The sequence below is a fragment of the Ceratotherium simum genome, chromosome 15 (assembly GCF_057802395.1).
Source record: "Ceratotherium simum simum isolate JZ-2026a chromosome 15, ASM5780239v1, whole genome shotgun sequence".
NCBI lineage: Eukaryota > Metazoa > Chordata > Mammalia > Perissodactyla > Rhinocerotidae > Ceratotherium > Ceratotherium simum.
Window position 1 is genome coordinate 25,033,336 of NC_141914.1, and position 12,073 is coordinate 25,045,408.

Sequence of the window (12,073 nt, forward strand, 5' to 3'; positions counted from 1 at the left end):
AATGAGTTTAGAAAGGTCACAAGATATAAGATCAATACACAAAAATCAATTGTTAAAAAAAAAAAACCTCAGGAACCAGCCTTGATGCATAGTGGTTAAAGTTTGGCGCGCTCTGCTTCAGCGGCCCAGGTTTGGTTCCTGGGCACGGAACCACATCACTCATTTGTCAGTAGCCATGCTACGGGGGCAGCTCACATAGAAGAACTAGAAGGACTTACAACTAGGATATACAACTAGGTATTGGGGCTTTGGGGAGGGAAAAAAGAGGAAGATTGGCAACAGATATTAGCTCAGGCTGAATCTTTCCCAGCAAAAAAAAAAAAAAAAAAAACTCAAGGAAACAGTTAAGAAGCAGAGGAGAACTGAAAACTGATTCTATATTCTAGCCTCCTAAATTATTTAAATTACATATTTTTATTTGTTGGTTAACTGCTAATAATTATATACTAATTATATTAATTTCCAAATTCTGTAGGTACATACTTTGCTGCACTTTATTCTGATTTAAATTTTTAAAAAACCCATTAAAATAACAAATTGTTTTTATATATACTGGCAATGAAGAATTTAAAAACAGAATTCTACTAAAAGTGCCATTTACAAATTGCACCAAAAATTATGAAATACATAGCTATAAACCTAGCAAAATACGTTCAACATTTATATCCTAAAACTATAAAACATTAATGAAGAAATCAAAGAAGACCTAAATAAATGTGGAAATATAGTTTATTTATGTATTGGAAGATCCAATATTATTAAGATGTCTATTCTCCCCAAACTGATCTACAGATTCAATACCAAACCAATCAAACTTCCAGCAGGATTTTATGTAGAAACCAATAAGATGATTCTGAAATATATATGAAAGGCAAAGATCTAGAACAGCCAAAACAATTTTGAAAAGGAAGAACTAAGTTGAAGGACTCATACTACCTGATTTTGCAACTTACAATAAAGCTATAATAATCAATAGTGTGGTATTGCTAAAAGGATAAACACAAAAACCAATGGAACAGAATAGTCAGAAATAGACCCACATATATGCCCAACTGATTTTCAACAAAGATTCAAAAGCAATTCACTAGGGGAAGGATAGTCTTTTCACTGTGGTGCTAGAATAATTGGACATTTATACACAAAAAAGAACCTCTATCTATACCTTGCATCATGTACAAAAAATAACTCAAAATGGATCAGACCTAGGGTCCGGCCCCATGGCTTAGCGGTTAAGTGCGCGCGCTCCGCTACTGGCGGCCCAGGTTCGGATCCCGAGTGTGCACCGATGCACCACTTGTTGGGCCATGCTGAGGCAGTGTCCCACATACAGCAACTAAGAAGGATGTGCAACTACGTCATATAACTATCTACTGGGGCTTTGGGGAGAAAAAGGGGAAAAAAAGGAGGAGGATTGGCAATAGATGTTAGCTGAGGGCCGGTCTTCCTTAGCAAAAAGAGTAGGATTGGCATGGATGTTAGCTCAGGGCTGATCTTCCTCACAAAATAAATAAATAAATAAATAAATAAATAAATAAATAAATAAATAAATAAATAAAAGTTAAAAAAAAAAAATGGATCAGACCTAAATATAAAACCTAAAACTATAAAACATTGCAAAGAAAGAATGGAGAAAATCTTAATGACCTCATATTAGGTAAATATTTCTTAGCTATAACACCAAAAGTATACATTTTAAAAATCAATAAATTGGACATCTTTAAAATTAAAAACTTCTTGCTTTGCAATAACAGATACTGTTAAAAGAATGAAAACACAAGCCATAGACAGTGAGGAAATATTTGCCAAACATGTACCTGATAAAAGACTCATGTCCAGAATATAAAAAGAATTATATCTCAAATCTCAACCATAAGGAAAAAAATCCAATAAAACGGGCAAAAGATTTAAACAGATACTTCACCAAAGAAGATATATAGATGGTAAATAAGCCAAATAACAAAGATGCTCAACATCATAAGTTATTAAGGAAATATATATTAAAGCCATAATGATAAAACTATACCTATTAGAATATCTAAAATTTAAAAAAATCTGACAAATACAAAGTGCTGACAAGGATGTGGAAACTATAACTCTCATACCTTGCTAGTAGGCATGCATAACAGCACAGCCACTTGTGCAAAACAGTTTGGCATTTTATTATAATACACTTACCATACCACCCAGCAATCCTACGCCTAGCTATTTACCCAAGTGAAGTGAAAATCTATATTCACATAAAAACCTGTACATTAATATTTAGAGTGAATCATGCATTATCACCCCAAACTGGAAACAACCCAAATGTGCTTCAATTGGTGAATAAACACATTGTGGTGCATCATACAATGAAATAATACTCAGCAACAAAAAGGAATGGCCAACTGATACACTCAACATGGATGAATCTCACACACATTGTGCTGAGTGAAAGAAGGCAAACTAAAAAGGCTACAAACCATGTGACTCCATTTATATGACATTCTGAAAGAGGCAAAATCATAGGGACAGAAAACTGATCAGTGGTTGACTGCAGATCAAGAGTTGACTACAAAAGTGTACAAGGCAATTTTTTTGGGTGATAGAACTGTTCTGTATCTTGATTGTGGTAGTGCTTGTATGACTCTATATGTCTGTCAAAACTCAGAATTGTACACTAAAATGGGTGAATTTCACTGTATGTAAATTATACCTCAATTTTTCTTTAATGAGAAATAAAAAATGTCTTCAAAAAGATTCCATCATGATGCAGCATTGAAAAGAAAAGTTATTGTGTACTTAATGCCTACCACTTATCAAGCAATGGAATCAAAAGGCAGTAGAAACTGCCAAATTTATCAGAATAAAGCATAAACTTTTCAAAGCTAGGAGAAGTTTGTATTACTGACACTTTGCAATACATGTCATTTGGGTACTGAACAATAATTTTTTCAAAGCTTCCAGTTAACTTTCAGAAGAATATACTTAACTTTTATTTATTTATTTTTGTGAGGAGATCAGCCCTGTGCTAACATCTGCCAATCCTCCTCTTTTTTTGCTGAGGAAGACTGGCCCTGGGCTAACATTCATGAGCATCTTCCTCCACTTTATATGGGACGCTGCCACAGCATGGCTTGCCAAGCACTGCGTCAGTGCGCACCCAGGATCCGAACCGGCAAACCCCGGGCTGGGCCGCCGCAGTGGAGCGCACGCACTTAACCGCTTGCGCCACCAGACCGGCCCCAAGATACTTAACTTTTAGCAACATTGTTTACCTATGGGAAAACCAGAACTATAAGTTTAACCTAAAGGAAATGTAGACAAAACTTTGATATACTTTAATATTCCTCAGAATTATTTTGTCAATCCTAAAAGGGCTAAAGATGTCAAAATCATGGGCATGTACAAAATTTGCGAAGAAAAGCAAAGGCAGTTCATAGTTTGATCTCACTTATGACCATAAATGCAAAAAAAGCCCAATAAAATATTAGAATCAAAGCCAACATGGTATTTTTAAACAACTATACATCAAGACCAAGTATTTACCCAAGAATTTATCCCAGGAATTCAAGGATGGGTCAACATTCAAAAATCATGAGCACAGATTATGGAAAACAGCATTTCATCTTGAAATTACGTGTAACTCTGATAGACAAACACAATTCAACGGGATCTTAATAAGGGCCAGCAGGGTGGTGCAGCGTTAAGTTCACACACTCCGCTTTGGCGGCCCAGGGTTCTCCAGTTCGGATCCTGGGTGCAGACCTACTCACCGCTCATCAAGCCATGCTGAGGCGGCGTCCCACACAGAAGAGCTACAACTCTACAACTATGATATACAACTATGTACCAGCACTTTGGGGAGAAAAAAGAAAGAGAGGAAGATTGGCAACAGACGTTAGCGCACGGCCAATCTTCCTCAAAAACAAAAAAGGATCTTAATATTTTGATTATGATAATGGAGAAGTGTTATACAATTTTACGAATAAAGGTATACTGTAATTTAGAAAATTTTAAAGGGCCAGCCCTGTGGCGTACCAGTTAAGTGAGAGTGCACCGCTGCAGGAGACCCGGGTTCGGATCCCAGGGGCGCACTGAGGCACCGCTTGTCAGGCCATGCTGTGGTGGCATCCCATATAAAGTGGAGGAAGATAGGCACAGATGTTAGCCCAGGGCCAGTCTTCCTCAGCAAAAAGAGGAGGATTGGCATGGATGTTAACTCAGGGCTGATCTTCCTCACAAAAAAAGAGAAAAAATTTTCTAAAGTTGTGTATACTAAAGGAAGTGCTTTTTTCCTGAGAAACTATAAAGTGATATGAATCTTACAGCCTATGGTAACTTGGAATCAAGAAAATATGGAATGTCATCCCCTTTTACCACACAACTATCACCTTTACTTTTTTCTCTTAAGCTAGCCTGAGTCGGTTTCTGTCAATTTTAAAAAATCCTTCCTGGGGCCGGCCCCGTGGCTTAGCAGTTAAGTGCGCGGCTCCGCTACTGGCGGCCTGGGTTCGGATCCTGGCGTGCACTGACGCACTGCTTCTCCAGCCATGCTGAGGTGGCGTCCCACATACAGCAACTAGAAGGATGTGCAACTATGACATACAACTATCTACTGGGGCTTTGGGGGAAAAAAAAAGGAGGAGGGGGATTGGCAATAGGTGTTAGCTCAGAGCCGGTCTTCCTCAGCAAAAACAGGAGGATTAGCATGGATGTTAGCTCAGGGCTGATCTTCCTCACAAAAAAAAAAAAAAAAAAATCCTTCCTAACACAAATCACAGAAATAACAAAAAATCAACCAAGATTGATTCCCAAATCTAACTGACACAAGAAACACCTGGGGAGCTTTGTACAAACAGAGATTTCCTGACCCCATCTGGGTAGTCTGTGCTGGGGACTGGGGAGGCATGGATTATTTTGCAAACAAGGCTCCAAAAGGGATTTTGTTATTAGCTGGTTCTGGAACCACTGCTATGAGGAAATAGAGGCATTAGGCATGTCCTTCCCTTGAAGTTTTTTCAATGCAGTTATAGGTATAAAATTTTAGCATGAAAAAAATGAAACAAAAGATAATATTCCATAATAATATGACTTGTCACCATCAAAAGAATTTTGTAGGGACAAAAGAATTTGCTACAGAAGTTCAAACAAGGACGAGAACTTGAAGCTAAGGAGGTCAGAGGCAGCCTCTGTGTTGGGGCAGTGCCTGACAGCTATTAGGAACTTAAGTCATTCCCTGAACAAATACTTAAGGAAAGAAGGACTGGTCAGTCAAAGAGGCAAGTGAAGAACATTCTAGGAGAGAATAAACTCATAGTCCAAGGCAGGTAGACAGGAAAGTGTAAGTCGGGTTCAGGAACAGTAAGTTAACAACTCTTATTGGCTTGGAGGTCAGATTATGAAAGCCCTTGAACTTCAGGTTAAGGTTGTCCTGTGAGAAGCAGGAAGCCACTGAAGGTTTCTGAAGGTGGAGTGACACAGTTAGACTAGGCTTTAAGATTAATAAAGCAATCAAGTGTTAAATGTATTTGTGCCAGAGAGGCCAGAGTTAATACTCCAAATGTGAGCTAGTGAAGGCCTGGTCAGGAGCAACAGCAATATGAAAGTTAAAGCAAGAGATTCTGTCTGGGATAACCAGAACGCCCACAGGAGGAGGGGCTGAGCAGCTGTGGTCATCTATGACCAGCTGGTGCCCTAGGTGGCTGTCCAATGTCAACACAAAGCCCAAGAACGCCCTGAAACAGCACTGGTTGAAACGCCATGGGGTAAAATCAGTAGCACTTGCTTTAATTGTATCATGTCCCCTATGAGGCCCTACTGTGAACACAGAGCTTTGGGTAGTAATGAGAGGCAAATTACAGGTATGGGCTGTGTTCCTCGAGGTGCACTGAAACAACCTGTTGCCTCCTCATCAACATACTCATTTCCACAGTGTTAGCAATTGAGTGACTACAAAAATGATCACTCTGCTGACACTAATACGAAAATATCAATTGGCAACTTAACCTGGATAATGGGAAAAGGTAGGAATAGGTCCATTTTAGGCATGTTCTATGAACAGACTTAGTACTTAGCTGGAAAATGCATAAATTTAGGAGAAAAATTAGGATGAGGTTACACCCAAGCATAAAGAAAACATAACTGAAGTGAGGCAAATGAATGGAAAGTGCCTTCTTACGGAGCAGCAGATGGGAAACCCCTCAGAATCTTCTGTTGAGCACTTCCATTCACCCCATTAGCCAGTCTTTCAACCCAGATGTCCGAGCACCTGTGGTGGGTCAGGCCCTGGGCTAAGGACACAAAGACGAACCATGGCCTTTGCCCTCAGGAGCTTGTGGCTCAGTGGGACACCACGCCTCACAACTGTATCACAAGTAAAGGTTACCGAGCCCTTGTCCACCTGCCCACAGCCTCCTCAGGGAAGCAGAGAAGAGGTTCTTCTCCCCATTTACAGATGCACATGCAGAGCCCTGGAGCTGACTCCAAACCTTGGCCTCTTCCTGGCTTTTCACACAGCCTTAGACAACATTCCATCTAGACTAGCCCCAGAAAAGGAGAATAACACTCCTGCCAGGGTCAGTGGAGACGGCCAGACCTTGAACTGTTCATAAGGGAGAAAATTCCTGTGATGGATGGTGCATTCCAGAGTCAAAGTAGACCCAGAATACAGTGTCAGCCACGGGTATTGAGTCTGGATATTAGGTGGGATGGGGACTAGGACTTTAAGAGTAGGTAGAATTCGTGTGGGCAGATACAAGGTACCTGGAGGCAGACAGATGGCAGTGATCACAGTCAGGCCAGATAAAGGGAGGAACATTCATCCCTGCTCCCCAGGGATCCTCAGACTAAAGAGGACAGCCTTCAAGGACTCTGGAGAAACGGGTGGAGCAGATGATGGAACCAATTTGCATCCGTTCCTCTGGCCTAGGTCAGGCCTTCCCACTCCCATCACCATCCTCCATCAGGGTCAGGTCACAAGAACTCTGGCTGTTTCCGGTCCTGCTCCCCAATCCTTTGGCCTCTTAGACCAGGGTTTCCACCTCAGTCTAACGCAGGTGTCAGGTGGACTGGTCTCCCTGCCATTCCAGAACCCGGAAAGGAGCTACAGTAAATGGAGCATGAGAAAGAACACAGTGCCCTGGGAACCCACAAGCCTTCCGTGGAACTGGGCTTTCACTCCAGCTGTAGATTTCCTTCTCATTATTTTTGATCCAGTATAAAATTAAAACAAAACTGTTCTAGGAATATTCTGAGCAGCAGAAGGAAAACAGGCCTGGAATGAAAACCACCCCCAAAATAAATCTCAGGACAAGCAGGCCTGCATGGTTGAGAGCTCACCGCAGGGTCAAAGGTACTGAACCAGGTTCCAACGAAGGAGCTGAGAGCTTCTGGAGCCAGTGCCCACCCTCCCTCCTCCTCATCTTTCAGGCCTGTCCTGACCACTCCAGCCCCTGAATTTCTTGCCACCCTTGAGTCCCTTAATTGAGTCTGTACCACAGAACTTGTCCTTGTTTTCTAATTACTTCACACATGTTAGCTGTTTCCCCATACAGACCCCAAATCTCTTGGGCATACTGCCTTAGTTTCATAATCCTCCACAGGGCTAGAAGGAGCGTCTGTAACTACTGTTTGTTGGCTGATATACAGGTCATTCCACAGACAGAGAGAACACTACCCATTATGTATGGTAATAGCTTTCCTTCTTCTGTGTCTTTTTATATTCACACGTTCATTTAATTTTTAGAAGCAGCTTCATTGCCATATGAGGAAACTGAAGTCACTCATAGAGGTTAAATATCACGCCCAAGAACCTCCAGCCATCAGTGAACGGGATGGCTCTGAACCCCAGTTTAACACCAAAGACCACATTCTACCCTCACACGGCTTCCTCCTGCCAGAAGTCTGAAGGACAGCTACTCTCTACCAGAAATCTCAATCTCTGAAAACAAAAAAAGATAAATAGCATCCTCAACTATGAAAGCTCAAAAACTGTAGGTGTTTGATTCCCAAAAGATCATAAGAAATAACTCATAAGGTCCTGCATTAACAAATCAGCAAATTAACAAATCCATCAGATCTGGGGGCCCAGAGTTGGGGGCGGAAATCAAGAAGCAGAGCTGAAAGAAAAGGAAATCCTCTCCTCATCCTGTTTCTTTTATCTCCAGAGGGCTCTGCACTCAGGACTCAAGGAAAGAGAGGAGGGGAGAAAGGGAGATGGAAGTTCCAACAGTGGGGGGATGGGACAACACTGGGAAATTCGAGAAGCCAGATCTACACAGAAATTCCCACAGTTCCCCAGTGGGGTGTCCACTGTGAGCATTCACCCTCAGACACCAAGGGACAGTGGCAAGAGGACAATGAGAAGAAAGTGGTGTGAGCATTTGGAAATCCAGCCTGGTCCCTATGAGCTGCAAACAGGGAGCAATTCTTACTGGGCCCCCTCCTGCCCCAGCCCCGCTGGACTAGCTGTCACTGTCCATGTCACAAAGGCTGCTGCCCTGGCACACCAGGGACACACAAGGCAGGAAGGACACATCTGCGGGTCCGTAGTGACAAACAGCGAGGTCCACCTACCTTGAGATTGTAAGGGGAACTGCATTTGCTCAACCTGTTGGCTTAAAACAAACGGAGAAGTGTGAAGCCAAAACTCAATAGACAGAATTCATCTGCGGAACGGCACAGTGGGAGAGGTGAGTGGCTGCCACAGCAGACCCCGGTCCAGCACACTCACCTTGCTGTGCTTGTGGGGCAGGAGGCTGGGGGAGTAAAGGGAAGGAGACAGAAGTCACATAGCACGGAGCCCTATCCTAGTGACATCTGCAATGTCCTCACTCTGAATTGCTGCTGGATGGTTCCTTGATTGTGAGCCCACATGCCACCCAAGTGTCCACTGGTATGTTTTCCATGCAGATAGTCCAACCTTGGGCCCTCTGGGTACACTCTCTGTCAATCAGAGGAAAATGACACAAGAGTCAAGTTGGGCGAGGACAATGTCTTCTGTTAGGAAAGGTTACTTTCTAAGAGCTGTTCTCTAAATTCTACTACATTTATAGAAAGGATAGGACAGGAAGCTTTTAAGAATGGACAATTTCCCAACATGCGTGTATTGGTTTGAACTGGGGTAAGGGCAGTTAGCTAGGCATCCAAGTGGCCTTGATGTTATTTCCAGAATATCAAGAAGTGTTGTTCTCAGAAAGACACTAAATAAGACTCCACATGTTCATGGGGGTCTCTGGACCCCTATCCCCAGGCTGGGCTGCATTCTCAAATTGCTACCCCCTGAACCTCTTAAAAGGCAAAGAGCCAATAAACCAACTAGTTCTGTTTCACAGACTCTAGATTCACGTTTTGGGAGAAAAGCAAGGGGTCATTCTTGTAGGCACTGAGTAGACAGTGACCCCTGATCATTCACAATCTATTCCTCTGAGGCTGGCCAAGACCTCCCCAGCGGAGACCAAGACTCCTCTCCCACCTTTGGCCCCACACAGGCCTCTCTCCTCTCAGCACCACCTGGGCCACACTCCTTTTCTGACAAGCCTTCCTAGCAGACTCCCCTGCAACTGCCAGCCAGAGGGCCCTGCCCTTTAGTGACTACGCTAGTCTGTCTAAGCTCCAGGAAGCAGGGGGATCCACCTGACCTTACCAATTAGACCAGAAAGTTCCCAAGGGCCTAGCGTGCTCTGTCATGTCCCTCGAGATCTGGCCCCTGGGGAAACAGTCTCCTGATGAGAGGGTCAGCAAACCTCACACAAAGAAAAACTGCTCCAAGGCCCGGGCTACCCGCCTCCTCAGCTAGCCAGTGACCACACAAAAGAAACAAAATGCACATTTCCTTCACCACTATGGGGTGGTTCTCCAAGCTAAGGCCTAGCGGTCTGTGAGGACCAGCATCCTTTACATCATTAATGAATGAAGGGATAGACATGCAAATCCTGGTGAAAAGGCTGTTGTGCAAATCCCCAGAGTACCCAACACCCAATCCAGCATCCGACATCCAATACCCATTCCCGCCCCAGGCCAACTGCCCAGGCTCCTACTTGCTCTGGCTCAAGTCTCTTGGTCCACTGAAGGTAGGAGACAAAGGGGCAAGCTCACTCTGGGCACCAGGAGAGAACATTCCACACTGGCCTAGGGCTCTGTGGTACCAGCAGCATCACCCTCCACAGTCCCCCCAGTGTGCAGGGAAGGGAAAGAGACTAAGACAGGATCACAGAAGACAGAAGGGAAGGAGAGCAAGAATTTAAGAGGAAAGAAAGGAGATAGTAGAGGGGAAGAGGGAAAGAGAGTGAGTAAAACAAAACAAAACAAAACCCCAAAATACCTTTCAGGAACCCAATAAGGTTACCAGAAGCACCTCCACTTCTCCCAGAGACTTGCACTGTGGATACCTGATGCTTTGAAGTATGGAGGGGTTCCCAAAATGGTCCTCTCAAGCTTCCCATTTGGAAATAATTTATTGACAAGTTGTGCACTTTAACAAAAGGGATTCCACTAAGGCAGGGAGAACCTACAGCCCCACTTGGAAGGGGGATGTGGCTCTAGAGCAGGCACCCGAAAGCTGGCCCGGGGCTCAGGGATGACGGACATTGCACATACTCTGCTCTTTGCACCTGGGGAGAGGAGGGATGGTGAAAACCATAGTGCCTGAGGCCTGGCACCATGCCCACCGTCCAGGTGTACCCCCCACCCCACCCCGCTCCCTGAATTGCAACATGGATTTTTACCCCTTCTAGGCCCCAAAGGAGTTGGGTCTTCCTCCTTCAGGTTATGATATAGAGGGTGCACCCCCCAACCAGAAAAGATCCTAGAAAACCTCTCCCCATCAGCCTATCTTCGCACTTGCAATACCACTCCTAAAAGTTCAGTGTTTTGGGTCTTGAAGGGTGTTAGTAGCCACAAGTTCCAGGGAGGGCTCTCCCTCAACCATTGACAGATAACACCTCCTGGGAATTAGTTTATCCAAAACTTTCCAACCGCGATGATCTTCGAACAAGGGTCCCTCAACCTTGGCACCCCAGTAGAAGCGACGCAGGCAGAGCAGGAGCGGGGCCTCACTAAGGAGCTGGGAGTGAGTGCCAGACTGCAACTCCCGACGGCCCAGTTTGGCTTGGGACCCCGCGGCCGCCTTCACCGCCCTACCTTCCTGGACTCACATTTGGGCTGGGAGGACCTTCACGTGGCACCTCCGCCCATGCTACTGCCGTCACCCATCACCGAGTCCTTCTGCAAGGGGCTAGGGAGCTGAGAGAAGAGCGCACTTCTCTTCTTTGGGGGCTAGAGGCAATTTGCACCCCTCAAATCAAAGACACCCCCTTCAGATGATGCCTATAGAGACAAGTGCATCACTTGTCCCCAAGCACTTCGCCTCCCCAGAAGAAAACCCGGGCTGCCTGGAGTGGCTGGGGTCGTCCTCTTACGCATCCCCCCAGCCGACCCCCGCTCCCGCCCCCGCCCAAACTCCTCGCCGCACGTAAGAGCCCCTCTCCAACAGGGCGGGGGCAGGCTTCCGAGGGAGGGTCCTGACCCCGACCCCCCTCCTCCGAGAGTGACTCCAGGGGCCGCGCCGGGACAAAAGCGTGGGGCGGGCTCACTCACCCGCGCGGTGAAGGCAGCCCGGGAGCCGAGGCACCGCGCTCGGCGGGGACGCCCCGGCTGCGGGCGCGCAGCGCGGGCTCAGCGTTCACTCCGCCGCTGCTGCCGAGCGGGCGGCGCGGGGAGCCGGCGAGGCGCGTCCCGGGCGGGGCGGGGCGGGACAGGGGCGAGCGGCCCGGCGACAGAGCGAGCAAGTGGCAGAGCGAGGGGCGAACGCGCATGAGGGCGAGCGGCGGAGAGCGCGGCGCCCCGGGTCCCCACTCCAACTGCAGACTCCGGCTCACACGCGCTGGTTTGCATGTCATTTGCATAGCGCTCAGGGAATGGACCTGCCGTCCTTCCCGCCACGCCCACCCGCTCTCCTCCCGGGAGCCCAGACGCAGAAACCGGAGCGGAACCGAGCGCCGGACGCGGGTCCACCTCCCCCCTCCCCCGCACGGTCCCGACTCCTCGCACACCGCGCTGGTGGTGGTCAGGGTGTTTTCTCCAGTTGTTTTTTTGT

General features: G+C 45.9%; 1 protein-coding gene across 1 annotated transcript in view; it reads right to left on the reverse strand.

Annotated features, from left to right (window-relative positions):
• The window catches only part of MYLK (myosin light chain kinase), a 264,120-nt gene extending 252,362 nt beyond the window's left edge, over positions 1-11,758 (reverse strand). Inside the window, exon 1 of the mRNA XM_087439713.1 lies at positions 11,575-11,758. The gene's annotated coding sequence lies outside the window, so the exon portion shown is untranslated. The remainder of the gene's footprint in view (positions 1-11,574) is intronic.
• Positions 11,759-12,073: the final 315 nt, after the last annotated feature.